The sequence below is a fragment of the Plectrocnemia conspersa genome, unplaced genomic scaffold (genome assembly GCF_051122295.1).
Source record: "Plectrocnemia conspersa isolate PC_06_02 unplaced genomic scaffold, ASM5112229v1 ptg000011l, whole genome shotgun sequence".
NCBI classification, from domain to species: Eukaryota; Metazoa; Arthropoda; class Insecta; order Trichoptera; family Polycentropodidae; genus Plectrocnemia; species Plectrocnemia conspersa.
Window position 1 is genome coordinate 685,253 of NW_028277175.1, and position 20,147 is coordinate 705,399.

Here is a 20,147-nt window from a genome sequence, read left to right on the forward strand (position 1 = left end):
CTGTACCAAATTTTTATTTAAATCTGCAATACGTAGTTTTCAAGTTGTCTTACAGATAAAGTTTTTTCTATTCTTATGTAAATGAAAAAAGGTGCTGTTCTTTCTGGTTTTTAATGGTCTTTTCAGTCGATTTTTCGCATACCGCTTGAAGCTAGTTCATCTGAACTCTGATAGATTATTCCAATACACCATGAACGCTTATAAAGTATTCTAATAACAAGAGTAATACCATAAAATATTTAACAAAAAAATAGCGCACACCTAAAATAGATCTTTGTGTTTTGCAAGCTCATTGAGAAGCTGGATGGCTATTGCGCGCTGACGTACTGACCGCGACAAACAAGAATAAGGGACGCGATTGCGAGCAGTAGTGCGCAAACTATTTATATTTTTAACCCCTTTATTTTCTTTGAAATTTTAGGTAAACATAGACTTTTTAATCGTCAACGTAATTAAATAAAAAAAATCTTTGTGAAATTAGAGTTTATTTTTCTGGCTTGTAAAAAGTCTGACTAAAACATATAATTTCATAAAACAATGGTTTTATTTTTGCATGCGAATATAAATATTTGTCAATGTCAAATACTTTTAAGAACCATTAATTATACAAATTCAACGCTAGCAAAAAATACTTAATTTCTTATAGGTCTGAATTTTTTGTAAGCTTTTGTAAGTCATACGTTATTTGTTTGGCAATCGCTTAGAGACTGAGAGAGTACGCGATTTGCGTCGCGTCGCATGGTACTATATCTGTCTCTTGTTTGCCTGTATTTTATATTTATAACCAAGTATTTTATGTACTGACGCGTGAATAGAAATAACAGGTGACACACTAAAAGTCAAAAATACAGTACGGATACGCAATGTTATTTGTTTACGACGACAAAAAACTTTATTTCTATAAATATCTAGGAAATCGAATAAATTGGTTTTATAAGAACCTTTTAGCAAATCTGTCGTGACTTACTTCGCCGCAACGATTATGAGTGGTCCCAACAAAACCTTTTGATATATTGTATTATTAAATTAAACATATCTTGTGAAAGTACTACAGCTTTATTTTTAATAAATAATAGGTCTGCATTTAAATAAGTAGTATTTTAAATACAGCAAGATTTTTGTCACAAAAATAAGACTCTAGTGCTTAAGACTAATTTCAACATTTATATTTGAAGGCAAAAAAAAATTGTTATATTTTTATATTTTGAAGTTATTTATTAGCACTTTAAAATATACTTAAAAATAATTATACAAAAAAGCTTTTCATAGAACACTCGAGTCACTATCTTGTATTGCATTTTAAACTTTTAAATAAATATAAATAAATTCAATACATTTATTTACAGTCAACAGTATCTTTATGTAAATCTCAATATTTGTTTTTTGCCTCCGTGTTCATATCCCAGACGGCCGAGCCGAACGTTTGCTACCCCTTCCTAACAAACTAACCCGAATCCCCTGAATTTGTCCAATCTTTCACATCTGACCTCAGTCGCGATATTTTATCGTCCAACAACACTTGGTCACAATTTGCATGAGAATTTCCACAGAGAGGTATTAGTATTCTGAACCACGACTCGACCCATTGAACTTTGAATTAAAAAAATATATTTATGATCGCGGCGAAGAAAACCATAAATAGGCGATATTTTTCGGCGTAGACGTTTTTAAGGCAATTTTCATTTTAAATATCTCAAATTAACGGCGGTGGAGTGTGAAAATGGTATAAGGAGAACACAATTGAGGTGCGTGCGTTTGATGAAAAGTCCAGAATATAAATTTGCATATTCTCGAGAGGCAGCGGCGGTCTATTCAGGTTAAATTTTCATATATAAACTTTATTAACCTAAATTCTCTCGAGGTGGATCTATCGACAGGCGTGGGTGTTTTTCTAAAATAAAATATGAGTACAAGTTTCATCTCCGGCTTTGTAAACGAATCTGCTAGACGAGAATCTTAATGAAAAATAAGAAACGATAAGTTGAATAAACAGAACCCTTTGAAAAATCTTAAATAACATCTTGCTCCTGAGAAATTTTACACTTTTACAATTTTACAATTTTAATTCACGAAACTATGCCTCTCTATCTCTTCATACATATATTACACTTTAACGCACAGATCAGGTAAAGAAATCCAAATTAAAGTTATACGCCCAAAGATGTATAATAATATGTTATTTTATTTACTTTTATGATTACCGACTGCTCTTTGTATATTTTATTTGACAGAATCTATATATTTCGTCGCTTTAAATGTGTCTAAAAATTTAATTTAGTATTACTTAAAGTGAAGACTTTTTCATGACTTTCCGCAAAGATTTTGTTGGTGAATTATGCAGTGAAAAATTGTAATTATCTTGTATGGGATAGATGCCTAATTTATGTATTAATTTTTTGTGTATTCTATTTTAAATTAATTTGATTATATTTAGATATATATTATTTTTTGTTTATTAAATTTTAATCGATTCAGTTTGATTTTTAATTATTATATTATATCTTTAAAAAAAATTACGATAACTTGAAACATTTTCTCTGTTGTTTATTTATGAATTTATTTATTTATAAATGTATTTATTTATAAGCTTTTCGTTTGATGAATTTTTTATTCGACAATACATTTTTTGTTGATTGATATTTTTTAATTTTGATTATTGCACATTTAATATTATTTTAGAATATTGGAATAATATTAATTTTCGAAAGATCTATCCCTCATATACTTATTTATTTTTACTTGTGTTTATCGTAACATTATTTAAATTTGAGTTATAAATTTTGTAGAATAAAAAAATACGTAAATACTCCATAGCTCTTTTATTCCCAGATAATTTAGACAATTTTTTTTAAATCATTGATTTGGATTCTTAAATAAATTATGTTATACGTGTGTTTATAATATTTAGTTGTTACAACAATAAAAAAAAAATATTTTTTATATTTATTCACAAAAAAAAATAATATATAAATGAAAATTTATTTTAAAAACACCTTTAACACATTTAAATAAAAATTTATTTTAATTATCAAGAAAAAATAACATTGCATTATTTTTCAACAAAAACTTTTTTTTTAAATGTATTTATTTCGCGCATTGTTTATTTAAATATATTTTTTTAAACCTACTTATTGTTAATATTTAATACCAGTGTTTAGTGAAGCATATTCCGTGAACTTTTTGTGTAAAAATGTGTCTGAATGAAGACAAAAATGTTCAAATAATAGAAAAAATTTCGTGTATGCAATACCTGCTATTGTTTTATTTCGCCAGCCATCCTTATCATTTCTCTGTTACATAACATATTTACTGGGAACTGCTAGGTACCATTATATTTGTGTGAGATACAGCAAATGTATTATTTTAATTATACAAAAATATCGAACATGTTGAATTTTATTTAAAAAAACTGAGCTGAGAATTCTACCGGTGGGGTTTTTTGCATAGATAGGGTGGGCCGATATTTTGTCACTCTTGGACTAAAAGGGATAATATTGTTCTGCTTTGATATTATATACTACATTTTATTCTACGCTTTAGCTTTGAAGCAATACGGGCATTGTTGTTTTCGTAGTTTTAAGCCATTAAGAACAGGTATACAGATTTAAAAAAAAAATTTTTTGCAACTACCGATATTTCATTTTGTAACTGGATATTTCAGTTTTTTTGCAATTTATCTTTTTTACATTTTCATGTTAGTCCTAAGATATTTTGGTGACCCGCATGCTTTGAAATAATGTGTTTTTTTCAAGTATAATCTTTGCTCACAATAATTAATTCTTGGCACAGCAAGCAAACCTTTATTCAGAATGAATAAATAGTTTCTCATCTACCTGTCTTGAAATTGACGACATTCTGCATCTATGTACTTTTATTTTTTTGACATAGCCCCCAACGTATTTTTAAAGGCGATATTCCGTATTTATGCGCACCGAACAAATCACGTTCACAGAACAACGCGAACAACGAACTGACAAATTCACTATATATTATTGATATTATGAAAAAAAAATACCTCGATAAAACACAGATGTTCGATGTTATCAAGTAACTGAACGACTTTTGGTATGATCGAAACTCCACACGAGGGTTGTTCTCATGTTCTGTAAGCTGACCCTAATAACTGTTTGATCTTTTAGTATTAGTTATACTCTTTATATCGATTAAGATACAGTCTAAATAAAACTTTTTTAATGACTAAGAACCCAAAATTTAACGTAACAGTAAACATCAAGTTAATAACAAAGTTTAAAGTCTTAGTGAAAGAGAGAGTCATTAAAGTTCTAGCTATTTAATCAAGCGTTTAAAAAAGGACAGTGGTGTGGGGTGGCGAGAGCATGGGAAGAAATAGCGTAAATCTTGCTCAACTGAATACGAACGATAATTTATATAGTGGAGTTTATTTTCTTCTAGTCACGCAATTTTTTAATTAAGCCAGATTAAGACGTATAACCTTAATGTCTTCCAATTAGAATGTGGCTCTGTGTAATTCGGTTTGGGTTGATAAATTGTCCGGATTTTAAACGACTTTCCTCGTTAGCGTACTTCATGAGAATCGCATATTTGCTGACATTTTAATTATTGGCATGGTTTTTCGGGGACATTATGATTTTATGGCGCTCTCGTTGAGCGTTTTATGGCGTTTGTTGGGTGGCGGGCGGATTTGTCCTTTTTGGCAAGATTTTAAAGCCGCATAAAATGTAAATTTTGCGTGTTTCGTTCGATTGCGCGTGTAATTTTATTAATGTGGCAGACTGAGAAAGTTTCTGACCTCTTTATTTATGCGCATCGAATTATGGAATGTAAGTGTGTATTTTGATTTTAAACGCGATAATCTATAGACGTGCTTAGATTTGTAAAGCAAATAATATTTTTTTATTTTAATGTGCTGAAGTAGCTAAATATAAAAAAATCAATATGTAATATGTACGACCTAGCATGATTTCTATTAATTATAACGATATTCATCCATAAGATTAAAAAAAATAGGTTAACCTAGTCTGTGATGATCGATTAAAATTATTTTTATATAATAATCACTAATTCCGATCTCTCGAAAAACAATAAGGTCCATAAGGCCCAGGTTAAATATTTCGTTCTAATATTAAACTATGCTAATATTTAATTAGCATGTTTCTTAAATCTTTTAATTGCTTTGTCATTAACTGATGTATACTTGTACTCTAAACCAATCGAAGGATTTTATTAAATTATTTTTTATTACAAATCTGATCATCATTACTTGATAAGTTTTATCAATATTAAATAGTATTAATATAGATTTACATCAAAAAGTATTTTTATAATTAATGCAGGAAAATTTTATATTTAAATACAGTCTCACAAATCACCGAAATAAAAGTCAAATTACCCATGATTATATACATACATGTGTATATACAATATATTGTAGATACTTACAAGAAGTTAGAAAACGTATTTAAAAAGTTAGTGTATGCTTTGAAATTAACTAATAGCATTTTTATGGTTTTGGGGTCTGAAAATATATATTTATGTTGTCAATAACTTATGTACCGTCACATAAATTCGTCCACGAAGCTCGCTTTAGTTGAGTCTTTAATTTATAGCTTCAATTCAATTCGTCGTAAAATTTTGCACCATTTCTGGTATCTCATAATGTCCATTTATTAGATTAAGGTTTAAGTTCAACCAAAATTATGTAATTCATTACTACGATTTAGATGAGTGTCAGCATTTACGAGCTTTTACGAATATTCTAAATAAAGTTTGACTGCAATAAACACATATATATTTCATCGCGTAATTCACATTTAACAATGATATATAGTATGCAAGAATATACTTTGCACTGATATTAAACTACTGCGTGTTTTCAAAGCAATGACAGATTACTGCGTTTCAGTAGTATAAGACGCAAAAAAGTGTTTTTATTATTATTTCATCTCTTCTAAATACATTTGCTTCAATAAAAATATACTTAAGACTTTGCGATTTTTTTAGAACGAATCAAAGCCAAAAATCAAATAAAGCTTAGACCCTTGTGACTTTTTTATATTGCGAGGCACACAACCATTTTTTTGATCCTATATTAAAATATATATTATTCGCAACATTTATAAAACTATCACATAAAACTAGACTCAAAAAAAGTACGTATTTTCACATGATAAAATATTTATAAGCACATGCATAAGTAACATCAAGTTAATATTTAATTAGAGAGTAAAGTGCTCTTATTTATTTTAACCTTTTCCGTTCGTAATCGAGCTTAACTTTGCGGAATTTTATCTGACTTAAAATCATGATGTGGGCTTAACATCTTTAAAGTTAAATGCTTGTATAACAATTTTATCGAATAGTATTAATACGGGTTAAAAATATATAATTTTATTTAGTATGAATACAAATTAATGTCTAGTATTTATTTTAATGGCATGTGTGTTTAAATTAGCATAAATTAATAGGCATAATCATGTTTTAAGCATTGATTTTTTTGCGCTACAACCATGTTAACACAATCAAAAACCACAAAAGAAGCAGTGAAATACCAGATTTAAATCAGTGAAATATTTTTTAATTATTTTAAATTATTATATACGGCTTTAATTTGAAAGCATGTTTTACATCTCCTCCTAATCAATTAATCAAACCACTTAACTAGAGGGTTGATAATTTGTTTTTTGATCTCTTAAATATTAAATCTCGTATACACTCATATATTGGATTCCGTGAAAACTTCTCGTTAACTTTAAAGTACCCCATCTCATTAAACTGTTATATTAACAACTTCGCAATGAGTAATTAAGGTAAAAAGTTAGTTACCGAGGCATATTTATATATTCAGCATGATCCTCGTCAACAGCCTTTAACAAATATGTCCACGGTGTAGATATAATGCTTGAATTTATATGCGCAGCATCGGATGCCACCATCCATCAACGCCACCGGTGGAAATGGGATCCCCTGGACAGATGGATATGCGTATGTCCTAAAATCCAGAAAAAAACAAAATTTTCCTGTCCATAACCAACAGGTTTTCGCGGATCGAGTGGGAAATTTGCGAGGCACACTTTGTCAGACCGGGCGGGCTTATTAAATTGGAGATTTATGTAGTTGTATAAGCGTGAAAATCAATGGTATTTTATAATAGATATTTTATCTATATTTATACAAATGAACGCTGTACATAAATGTTTGCATTTTTACATAAATTTATTTACATACACCCTGCAAATATAAAATATTTACAATAATAATATTAATGGCTGGACCGCAATGTGTCCACCAACTGCGAGTACCTGGATGAGAACAAGTCAATACTATCTGAAATGAGAGTTAACCATATCTATCTCACATATTTGTTTCTAGCTCTTGTGTTTGGCAAGCTCTCTGAGAAGCTTGATAACTCATGCAAGTGAAGCATTCTTGAGCGCTATCGTCCTGACCAAGACGAGCAAGAATAAGGGATGCGATTGCTCTTAAGCTCGTTGTCAAAGTCGCCTTTATTAATGGATTATCGACACCGCCCCTTAGAAATGTTAAAAAGTGCTTTATGAAGTAGACGCTACGCTAAGAATGCAAAGAATTGTATCCTAACACTCTTAGAAAAAATAAATGTAGCGCGATATATTACCTGTTAAGGCCAAAATGTTCCAAAAGTACGAGTAAATAAATATAGTTTCACTGGTATTGACCGATAAAATTTTAAATCAATTATTCGATACATTTTTAATGCAATTTTATTTTTACTAGTGAAAATATAATTTCACTGAAAAAACACATTCACTTTAAACGTTCATTTTCTGTTCAAACTCAAACCTAAAAACTAAAGAAATCAATAAATACATCATGGCGTAAAGAAAGTTCTATGACCAACTATTATTTTTCAATTATGTTTGGGTAACAGCAAATGAACGTTTTACGTTGAATTATAATTTCAATAGTAAAAATATGTATTTACCGGTAAAATGTATTTGGATATAATTACACTGAAAGAGTATATTAGCCAATTTAATTTGACATATTTCTACAACTAACTGAAGTTTTTCAACTTTTATTATTTAATTTTAAAAAGCAAATGAACATTTTGCAATTACCAAATAAAATTTCATAGACATTTTAGAGCAGCATATAGGTTCACTAGCGTATATCAAATAAATTATATTTTATTTATTTACTAGCGAAAATGTATTAGGATATGATTTCACTAAAATAGTTTTTATGCACACATCTATAATAAACTTCTAAACGGTTATGTATTGTGCTATATGTAATAATATATTTATCGAAAATTGATTAATTGCGTTCTTCATCATCTCATTAGAAAAACGATTGTTTAAAAGCCAGCGCCTCTGCCAGATTCTCAAACTGTGTTTACTTAATATATATTTTTACTTTTACTTAAAACTCTCGAGTAATATTTATTTATTTTAATTTCTGCTCTACTATCGATTAGGTTTGCTTTCCGTTAGCACGTATTTTAGTATTCGTGTGTTTTATGTCTAACATATGGATTTTAGTACTTATTACCACAGAGTAGTGATATATGTTATAGCTTGGTGTATGTAAATGTAATATCTGCAACCAGCGATGCAATATAACCATTTCATTTCCACAATTTGAATCTAAGGAAATTAAAAATACTTATGTAATATTTAGATTTCAATTCAAAATATTAATTGAATAAATTAAATAGCATTGTATAGCTCCGTTGAAGTAGAAAATGTTTTCTTCTCACCTGCTGAGTCGTTTGATAAATATAAGTACATACATATTCCACAATTATTGTCGCCAAATGCTAGTAGACCAACAACACGGATTTCGTCCGCGTCGTTCCACGGTCGCTAACAATTGGCAATAGCAATGACTTCTCTTCTTTCTAAATCATCAGTCATTTGTTACTTCTTAGAAAGTAAAGCATCTTCTGTTTTACAAATTTAGTTACTTAATAAAGTTAATATCTGAGCTACGGCAATCATCGCTCCGAAGAGTATTTCGCTTATTCTGGAGTACATATTTGTACATTTTTTCACCTTTTCTATGGCATTAAGATGTCGTAAAACAATTGCAAGAAAATCTTTCGAGTCTAATGCGAGTGAACAGTTATGTATTAGTGTTTTTCTATATTTTTTAATAACCAACAGATGAAGGTCTACAACGAAGCTTATTTTCAAGCAATGCTTTAGTTCTCTGACTGACAGTACCTTCGCCAAATCTCAGATTAATATTTATCGTGGCTTTCGCCATACTGTGTTTTATTTGAACTCGCACAGAAAAATATACATAAATAATTTGCATTATGGTTATAAAATGGTTATTTATTACTTGATGTGAAATAACCTAGTGGTTATTTATTTTTACTATAGAAAATCACGATACAGGGGTAATTATTGTAATGGATAAGGACGAGTCACCAGTCGCGGGTTATAATTCAATTTGTCGGTACGCAATTAAACTACACTTGAAGCGCCCTGAAAATTTGCAAGCGATAAATTGTGGCAGACAAAATTAATTGCACGCCACTGAGTTTGTTAGAATGTGTGTGTCATGTATCGTCGTTTCGCTTGAAAAATTGAGCCTATGAATTGTGGCGTTTTAATGGAAAACACCGAAGCTTCTTCATCGTCGTCTTCCTTTTTTATTGACGTAGCTGAAGTTTGTGTTATCTATAATGTTTTCCCTCGCGAAGTGACGTCAAAATAATTCAGAAATACATCATTTTAGATATCAAGCGTGACGTACTCAATTTATGTCTTACGCTCAATATTCTTGAATAAAAATAAAATTAAAGAAAGCATCAGAATTCTGGCTATAATTGATTGCACTAAACAATAATAGTTTGCCACAAAAATAAGATAATATAATTAATATATTAAAATTTAGTAGCTACGTTTTTAAATACCATTATTTTTTGATATACATACTGATTTTAATTTAGATTGTAAATTCAGGATTCCTGAAAATTCCTGAAAAATTTATTTAAATTTTTTTAAACTTAATAATCTAGATAATATTTTTGAAATTGTATAGTAGTAGGAAAAATAAGAAAATCAGTATAAAGATGAACGCAATAAATGTAAAGTCAAGAGTTCAGTTTTTAACTTTTTTTGTTAACATATGAATTCTTATTTTATAGTAATTTTATTTTTTTATAGCTGTATTAAATATTATTAACATTAAATTTAATTATATATTATTAATATTATTCTTTTTCAGAGGATGCCGAACAAATTTTTTGGCGAAACGTCGAGAGAAAAACCTCAACTGAAAACAGAGAAAAAAAATCGTAAGTATAAAAATAATCAATGTTATTAAAATGTTTATAAATTTCAGATTAAAAAAACAGTTATAGAAAAGCTTTCTGTCTGTTACTATTTTATTAATTTTTATTAATTTATAATTATATTATTCAATGCAAATAGTATTAAGCATTATAGATATCTATTAATACGCTGGCATTGAAAATTGATTTATTTAATGTTAGCTACGAGGATCTGATCCGGCTTATATCTTTTAATTTTAATATTTTATAATTTTTTTTTGTTATGTTTAAGTATTGTTATATTTATTTATATATATACGTTTTTTTATGTTTTATAAATTTATAATTTGCTTTCGACCATCGTGGCGCATTGGGGTAACCTGTTAGGCCACGATGGTCTTAATTTAATCGAAAAAATAAAAATAAAAAATAAAATAAAATTAATAATATTCTAAAATGCCTGAAATTAATTATTATCTTTATCATTTTTTTCATCGCAAAAAAGATAGTAATATATAAAATAATTTGGGAAAATAACGACTTGTGAGTTAAGCTAACAGAAAAAGTCGAAATACCGTAGTTTGTAAGGTCCACGCTGGAAACCTAGAGGCCACGGGTTCGAGCCACGACAGCAAACTCGAATTTTCTTTATAAAAATGCGCTCATATTAAAATCTATTGATTACAATTTTTGAATCACATCATAATTTATAATTATATATTTAGACTTTACTGAGTCCCAGACTCAAATGTTAAGTGGTTAATACTCACTTGTAAATATAAATTATGCCTAGTTGACTTTAACAAATGGTACAGATGTAACCTGTCGTAACACATTGGACCCACGTCAGATAAAAACTATTTTTGGAAATATTTTTTTAATGAAGGTAAAGTTTATGTGGCATGTATTTTCTTATATACACTTGGTCCGTCTGTAGTAGGTTTTCTTGATACGACGGGAAATTTTTAAGGTTTGAGAAAAAAAAAATTTTATTTAAATATTTGCAAAATTGAATCAACAATTTAAACATATAATGAATTCTAACCTTGCAGAAAAAGTCAAAGTAATATAGCATTTATAGTAACTAATAGTATTTTATTGCGTTTTAGCACGTATATTGCGTTTTTAACGCGTATAGCTATTATCAATTTTAATAATAGCTTTACAGCTAATATTTTATCAGAGTAAAAATATTTTTAAGCCATGATTATTCCAATAAAAGCGACAATATTATGTTGTTTAGTGTTATATGTCAATAATTCAGTATCATTGGTTAAATTTAAAAATAAACAGTTGATTGAAAAAAGTATTAATAAAACTGCCTTTTTCTTTATATAAGAGTTTTCGACCCGAAAAACGCTGTCGGACTAATTGTTTTGCTTTAAGTTAACATAGCTATCTACAATATAATTTTTACTAACAATTTATTTTTCAATTTTTCGTTGTAATCTAACAGGCGTACACCTATTGCGTTACAATGGGATGAATCTGTAACAACTAAGTAAGTCAAATAGACATAATAAATACCTACATGTGTATTTTAATTTAAAATTAATATATGTCACTATGGAGCTAAGGCTGATTTTTGTTAATTGCGCGTTTTTATAAAAAAAATCGAGACTTTTGCCATGTCTCGTACCCCCGACCTCTGGGTTACTAGTTTAGATCTTACGGACTACGCTATTTCGACCTATGTAATTAATATAGATATGAAATATATTATGTATAGAAAAATCAATTGCTTTGTATATCAGAATTTATATACATATCTAGTTAGTCATAAGGGATAAAAATATCTTTACAGTTAAGTAAATTTTCTTCTTACATATACCTCACTAATATTATATAATTATTATGCTTAGTCACCTATATTTAGTAAAATAATATTTTTTTACTTTGTCTCTATCAATCTAAAATACGTCTTTTACTTAATCAAAAAAGTTAATTGTGATTAATTCCTATAACATTTTACTTCATAAAACCTTTCCAACCATAAAGTAACACACTAGTTATGACTCTTTACGTCCACCTTTTTTTCGTTCGTTTCTACTGCAGATTTGACCCGTAAACGTTGGCACAAGATAGGCTCGGGATTCGAGCCAAATAGGCAAAGAAATAAACACTGTGTTAAATCAAGATTTTTAGAATCCCCGGAGCCTCTTAACTCTCGTCCCGCATGGACCTTTATAGCTCAAAAATGATTTGTCTCACTCTTTCACTACCGTGTAACTATGCGTCCAAATTTTATGCTCTAGTGCTTTCAGGAGGCTCTCGTTGAATAATGGATCAAAGCCTTAAAGTATACACTTACATATACTTGCGATCCCACCACAATACACTTCGATTATACGGTGATATAAACATGAATAAGCCGTGAGATGTGTTAAAAAAGCCCTTTTAAAAACGTGATTTAATATAGGTAAAAAGTTATGTAAGATGACTTTGCATATTAATTGTTTAAAAAATATATAATATTAAATATTATTTTTTTATTTTATATTGAAAATGTAAGAGCAAAGAGATTAACCTCTTCCATGCCATGCGCACCGTATGATGGGCAGCCGAGTCGAGTCACCAGCGCGAAGCCCATCATATGATAGACTCGTAAAACCGCATGTTTTCTAATGAAATTGGAAAAAATATTTGTCTATTACTTATTGGTAAACGATTTCATATTTAATAATATTAATATTTCAGGTAGAACAATGAAATATATTCATGTAATTTAAAGCATTTATTTTAGTCGTTAAGTTGCGTCAATCGCGACTGTATTTAACTGCCACAATAAAATTGTGGAAAAAGTTTTTTTACTAATTTATTGGTGACAATATAGTGCTAATTTTAAATGATTCAGCTATGTTTGACAGCTTTTGTGTTTTGTGTCAGTTGTGTCAACCCCTTTTGTGTATTTTTGCCTCGAATATGTATACGTGTGCGTGTGTGAGTCTATATTTACATGTGCGTATGGTGCTATTGCATACACTGAAGTATTCGAACATTAATACTTTAATTCGTGTTATATTATTTTTAATACGACTGAAAGAAATTTATTTATATTGCATTGATTTTTATTGTTTTAAGTAGTGATTGTAATGAGCAGTTAAAAAGATTTTTCTTTAGATCTCAAAGAAAAAAGTTTATGATTCTTGGGAATATGGCTAATTTACAGCATAGACAAAAATCTATTATGTCTTACCGCAAAATATTGGTAATCTCAAATTAGATTATATATTATAAATTGATAATTAATTAAAAAATCGTCATATTAAATATTTTACCAGTCAAAATATTTTCTAAATGCTTTTAGTGTTGTGTGTTTAACATCAACTAATCTAGTGAAAACAAGCTCTCAATTTCACGATTTGCTCTACTATACTAGTGGTTAATTTCACAGCAAACTTCAACAACACACCAATTAAACGAGACACCCGCGAGCGATTAACACTCTGAGTAGTTTTACGCCCTTAAAATCTTGAGAGTACTTAAAATTTTACCGTTCATAGCAAAGAGCCGTCGCTTGAAAGCAATTAGCGAAGTTTCACTCGTGTGGAATAAAGCCTCGTGTCACATTATGATACTACATCATGAGCTGCATCCTCCTTTGAAAACTTAAAGCACCACTCTGAGGTTAGAGTTGAACGATTGAACTCAGCCGAACATCCAAAGTTTCAGTGTGAATAATCAATTCGCGCTAAGTCCTGGAAGCTCACTGTAGGATAATCCCTCTAGAGAGCGAAACAACACCTTGAGTTGGTCTGCGGGATGTAAATTTTTACCTCGGAGCGCAAAGTTGAATTCCATTCGCGCTGAAACGAAGAAAAATCGTCGAGTTTAATGGCGTGGAGTGAGAGACGAGCCATTGTTGTGTTTCGGACAAGAATTATTCGTGCGAAAATATGAAGATGAATGCGCCGAGTGAAGTGGTGCGGAAAAAAAAGGATGACACTCTCCGATAGTAGCCTGAGAAATTTTACTCGAAATATTAGTTTCTAAGATATAAGAAGATTTAATCTGTTACAAAAAATATAGCTGTAAATTTACCGTCGTAACATAAAAGGCTATTATAAGAACAGGGTAATATAACATTACATCTATGAACATCATTCCACATATTATTTCGAGCTTTTTAAATCTATCGCCGCAAATATTTAGCGAGCTCATCAAGAAGCTGGACGACTCGTGCAAGAGGAGCAATGCTCAGGCGTTGATGTTTTGACCGAAACGGTCAAGAATAAGGGACGCGATTGCGACTCTCAAGGGCACTCAAAAGCAGTTTGTTGAAAATATTTGTTCATGTTTACAAATACTTTTGACTTTTAATTTCATAATGTACATACTTATTTTTAAAATATATGTATATTACTGTGGAAATTAAAAATTATGTAATAAAATATGTATGAATATTGATAAATTTCTTATTTAACTTTTTTTTCATATTATGTGCTATTAATTTTTAAATTAAGCTACTTAAAATACATGATTTTTTACTTTATTAACAATTTAGTTATTATTATTTGATATAATTCAATTATTTGATAAATACAATAACACTGTAATGCCTGCACTACACTCTCTGGAAGTTGTACGAATCGAAGTTACAACTGAAGTTGGCCAAGACCAACGACTTCGAGTAAGCGACCACACTGTCGCAAATTTAATACGCCGTCCGGACGGCGGCTTCTGTCACGTACAGCTGGCATATTTGCGCGCGATAATCGCAATTTTTAAATTGTAATATTATTAAAATTACGCTACTGATAATAAAAAAGTTTGTGTGGGCAAGCACCAATACAATATCAATGAAAACTTTTCGGTCGTAAAGATTCAATTTACGCAAAATCTTTGTCGGCTTTTGCAAAATGCCATAAGGCATAAAAATGATACTTCAGAATACGAACACCACATCTGTGACTATCCTAGAATTTGTCGCCATTGATTCTAAATAAGAATTCGTTATGGAGTGACATTTATATAAACCAATCAAGAAAAATACATAAGGATATTCGAAACGATTTTTTTAACAAAATCAAGTACCACTAATTATTTTTTAATTGCTTAATTTTAAATGAAAAAAATATAATAATGATCTCTATTAGAAGAATATACTTTCAAAAATATAATTAATCTATTTTGCTGCCCTAAATTATTTAAAAATGTCAGTAAGAGTCTGTTGAAGTCCCCGATTAGCATGTGGTAATATAACTTGACCACGTGACCACGATGCAGCGCTCGACATGCGTGTTAACCATAGGACGCCTACGCGCATACTGAAATTGAACCGAGTTACTCGTTCTATCTCAGTTTGCAAAACACCATATTATTATCTCTCTCAATCTCGTCACTTAGCACGCGGGAAGTATCTCACCGCTCGCGCTCAAAAGAGCAGTTCCGACTTCGGTCCCTTTGACTCCGGTCCTTTTGTCGACAATGTTCGGAAGCGCTCGAAGCTGGCCAAGTCGACTGAATTACCTTCACTTTACCTCCCGTTATCGGTAACCTCGGACAACTTCCAAGAGATTTTAGAGCGGGCAGAACCTAACTCGACCGAAGTAACCCCGAAGAAACCAACTATATTCTCCATCCTTGGCCAACCTTGGCCAACTTCCAGAGAGTGTAGTGCAGGCATAAGGGATCTTATTCTTTAAACTCGCGTTAATGACAAAAATGAGCATTCATTATTCATCAAAGGATAAATTAGACAATAGTGTAAAGCAGTGGTCGGCAAACTATTTTACTCGCGTACCTCTTAAACGACAAAAATATAGTGCATACCCCTTAATATAAACATTCGTATTGTCCAAGGTCGTGTGATTTATCACCTTTGGATTGTGTTCTGTGGTGATATGTGAAGTCGCTAGTCTACGCCGATAAACTAGAGACGATGGACGACTTGGAAGCCAACATTCGCCGCGTTATTACTGATATACGGCCCCTAAAATTGGACTTCCAGATTCTGCTTTATTTGAGCCATTCGCGGCGCCCATATGCCCAAAATCATATTTAAACAATATTGACGTAAAATCATCTTTCTGATAAAGCCAGTATCATGGCCATTACAACGATTTTTATGTTTTATTTCATTTTAAAGCTCTATACTTCTAAAAAATACCTTATATTAACCGCTTAATGATTGACTTTTTTCGCAATTTTTTTTTCAAAATCCCTAGGAAGTGGATAATAGTACTAAAAATATATACTTTATATATATTTACCAGGCGAAAAGAAGTGGGCAAAAAAAAAAAGTTTTTAATATTTTTTTATATCAACTAATATTAGTTTAAAATTACCTCAAAGCTGGATTCATCGGACCAAATTACTTACGTCCAATCTTCAGATGTCTAATCTTAGTGTTTTTGTGCCCACTCTAACCATCGAGTTTTATTTATTTCTGAAAGAAACGGTGTGTGTCGGGATTTACAACCTCTGAGTCCCATATCTTTGAGCCTTCTTCTTACCGTCCGCAAATAAATGGATGGCCATCCGTTTACACAGACTTCAGCAGCCAGCTTTGAATACGTTTTTCGATGATTTTAAAGGGCCTCACGAATCAAGATTCGATGTTCTTGTGTACTTGTTTTTCATTTTCTTCCAGTTTTTGGTTTTGATTTGTAATAACCACATTCGTTGAACCGTTTCAAAACATTTTGGACAGCGTGTCATGACATTTTAATTTTTTTCTAAAAATAAATTTCGAATTTATTTTGCTCAGTTTTTATTTTTTAATTCCAAATGGAACATATTTTTTTTTAAAACCATAACGATAAATTGATGATTGAGATATTTTTGTAATTAAGATGTGATTTTTTTATATTATTTTATTTATTGCACATTTAACATTAATATAATTTTAAGATATCGTGAAACACTAAAGTTCATTTGCCATTCGAACCCATGTCTTTCAGGTATTAACCCCAAATTTATACCGTTAGCCTATCGTATATTTAATAAATATGTATAGTATTTCTACGTGAAATTTTGTGGTTATCGTCACTAATGCTTTGTTATTTTCAAATTTAAAGTTTTGGATGGGACTAAAGAGGGATCAGGTACTCTCATCACTAAAAGCACCGTTTACATTTATGTTTTTAAAATCGAAAACCACTTAACTAGCGAGTTAATAATCTGTTTTTTAATCCCTTAAATATACTTTTAAGTAATATTGAGTTTTCAGTCATTTTATTGAAGCTGATGTTTTGGGGAGGAACCAATTTTTTTTCTTATATCTAATATAGATCTTATTAAACTGTTTAGAATGTGTAACAGCATAACAATATATATTAATTCAGTAAATTTGGCGACGTTTGATGCTGTACTTGCTTAGCAAAGATATTTGCCACAAAGCTATATTTTTTTATTATTGTTAAAATATGGTGCAAAACTGTCACGTCTTCTCAAATACGCATAACTCTTTGTTTTGCAGATAAAACTTTGATTCTTTGTAAATTAAAGAGACAGGATTATATTAGTTTTACTGTTTTAGCGAGTCTTACAAACAGCTTTTGAAACAACAACGATGAGTGGTCCTGACAGATTAAATACAAATAAAAATTTAAATGATTATGACACATGAAAAAAATAGAAGTAAAATATTTTTTAATAAATTAAAAGTAAATTTGAATATAGTTTAGTTAAAAATATGTGCTTCAAATCTGCAATTTAAAATAAAATATTTTAACAAGGAATTGTATGATACATAAAAATTAAATTAAATAAGCGAAGAAAGGAAAACGTAATATCTCATAAAAAATACACTAGGGAGCTCAAAATAAATCTTCTATAACTAATCTATTTGCTCTTTTTAATGCTATTTTTGCACAATCGCCAAACGAATAACATGTCACGTCGTAGTATTTATTCCGTATCGGATGTCCAAATATAACAGTGAATCGTCTAACGAGATAAAAAAAAGAAAATTGAATCTACGGCATTAGAGACGAAAAAAATCTTCAAACTCGATTAAGGTCTTACTCTCAAAGGTTTCTTCTCGAACACAAAAGAGGCGAATGGGATGAAAAATTATTAAAATAATAACAAAATTTCAAAAGAAAGCCTAAACATGGGAAATATCCCGTCGGCGGTAATTGAATATCCGTGGAATTTTTCAGAAGAAGATATGTTTTATAATAAATATTTTTCTTCTCTCGCAAATTACACGCCTTATGGGCGATAATTAATTCGCAGGAAGTAAGATTGTGACACTCTTTTCTCAGTTGGCATTCGATTCGCGATTAAAACTAAGCCTTGTAAAATCCGCACTGTTCCACATATCTTGAGCCGTTTGAAGTGGAGCGGCAAGAGAAATGTTGAGTGGGGCGCTTAAAAGTTGCCCCAAGGGTTTCATGGTGGAATATGTATGTCATAGTACTTGCATAGCCCATAAAATTATAACTAGCAACTTGAGATGTGGCATACCGTCGCTCGCTTGAATTTATATTAAAAAATTCCTACATATGAATCGTAGGATGACGCGTTTTACTACTGAGAGTAGATGACCGCATCTTAGAAATAATAAAAAGCATGATTATGAACTTTAAATATATATTTATGAAAAAAATCTAAATATTATTTAGTGCAATTCCAATCAATATTGAAATACATGCACAACTAAACATTTAAAGATTAACTACAATATTGAATAAGCTACAATACAATCTAGTTTCACAACTAGCTGTTATTTCTATAACATTCTATAGCCAATCTAACCTCAAGTCCTCTTTTCAGCCTTTTTTATACATACAAATAAAAGGAGTGGAACATTGCCTTCAAAATCACATATTTTCTATGTAGTACTTTATTCAAAGTGACAGATTGTAATTTTTTGACGCGGCTCAGTTTGTGTTAAAATTTGTTTGCAAATTATTGTTGACTTTATTGATTCTTGCACGTTTAAAAAATATTAGACATGAGAGAAAATATTTAACGAATGTAAATAAGTAGCAGTAAATTTAGGTATTCGATCTAAAAATTCAGATCATATATCTAAAAGCAAAGAAATAACGAAAAATCAATGATTACATCAAATCTGAAAATATGTCGCAACGGTGGCTTATTTTTATATTTATTTGTACCATAGAAAGGTACAAATATATATAAAACTAACTCATACTTATTATTATTTATTTAAGAAATAATATTACGATGTTAAAAAATACTTAAAATGCTATTTTTTCACGAGACCCGGAATCATTGTTTTCTTAGGATTCGCCCTCGGCGGCCCTCATCTTATGGCACTTTTAACGCGTAATGAGCTTCCCCTCGCGGGAAATTATATTGAAAATAATCGCACAATTACAACACAAAAATTCAAAAAATATATTATAGCAAATACTTGATTCGTTAATAGTAAAATATAATTTAAATATTATATTATACTCGACTTGTGAATCTTAGAGATATTTCTAAACATTGGCTTTGTACTTCAGATTTCACGGAAAAGATACAATAGACACGTTCAAGTTCTTAAATGATAGCATAATGGTAAATTTTGACATTTACCTGTCAAGAGTATATTAATGTACAATTCAAATGTATTTATATGTAAATTCTGGGAGTTTTTCCATTTCAAAAAGGCTTTGCTTTATCATTCCTTTCAAAGCACGTGATCAGGTGTAAAAATGTAACCTTTCTTAATGACGGGTTCAAAGACCCAAATCGTGACTCTCTGTAGTGTGTGATTAATGAAGCTTTCACGTCTGCATATATGTAATACGAGAGTGAAAGAGAGATGGGGGTGTTATCTTGCATGGAATGCATGTCCAAAATTTCATTCAGTGTATATAATCTAGCGGAATTCATTACACTCAAAGTATATCTAACAAAAATAGATTTTTCTCCAAATATAAAAATAGATAAAATTTATGTAAATAGCATACGATAAAAATGAGGAATTCTTTAAATGTAAATT

At 30.0% G+C, this 20,147-nt stretch overlaps 1 protein-coding gene across 11 annotated transcripts in view; it reads left to right on the top strand.

The window, feature by feature from the left end:
* Positions 1-20,147, top strand: part of LOC148229064 (FMRFamide receptor-like) — a 130,993-nt gene that overhangs the window by 93,850 nt on the left and 16,996 nt on the right. For all 11 annotated transcript variants that reach the window (XM_088197133.1, XM_088197138.1, XM_088197131.1 and 8 more), the window contains exon 4: positions 10,198-10,267. The gene's annotated coding sequence lies outside the window, so the exon portion shown is untranslated. The remainder of the gene's footprint in view (positions 1-10,197; positions 10,268-20,147) is intronic.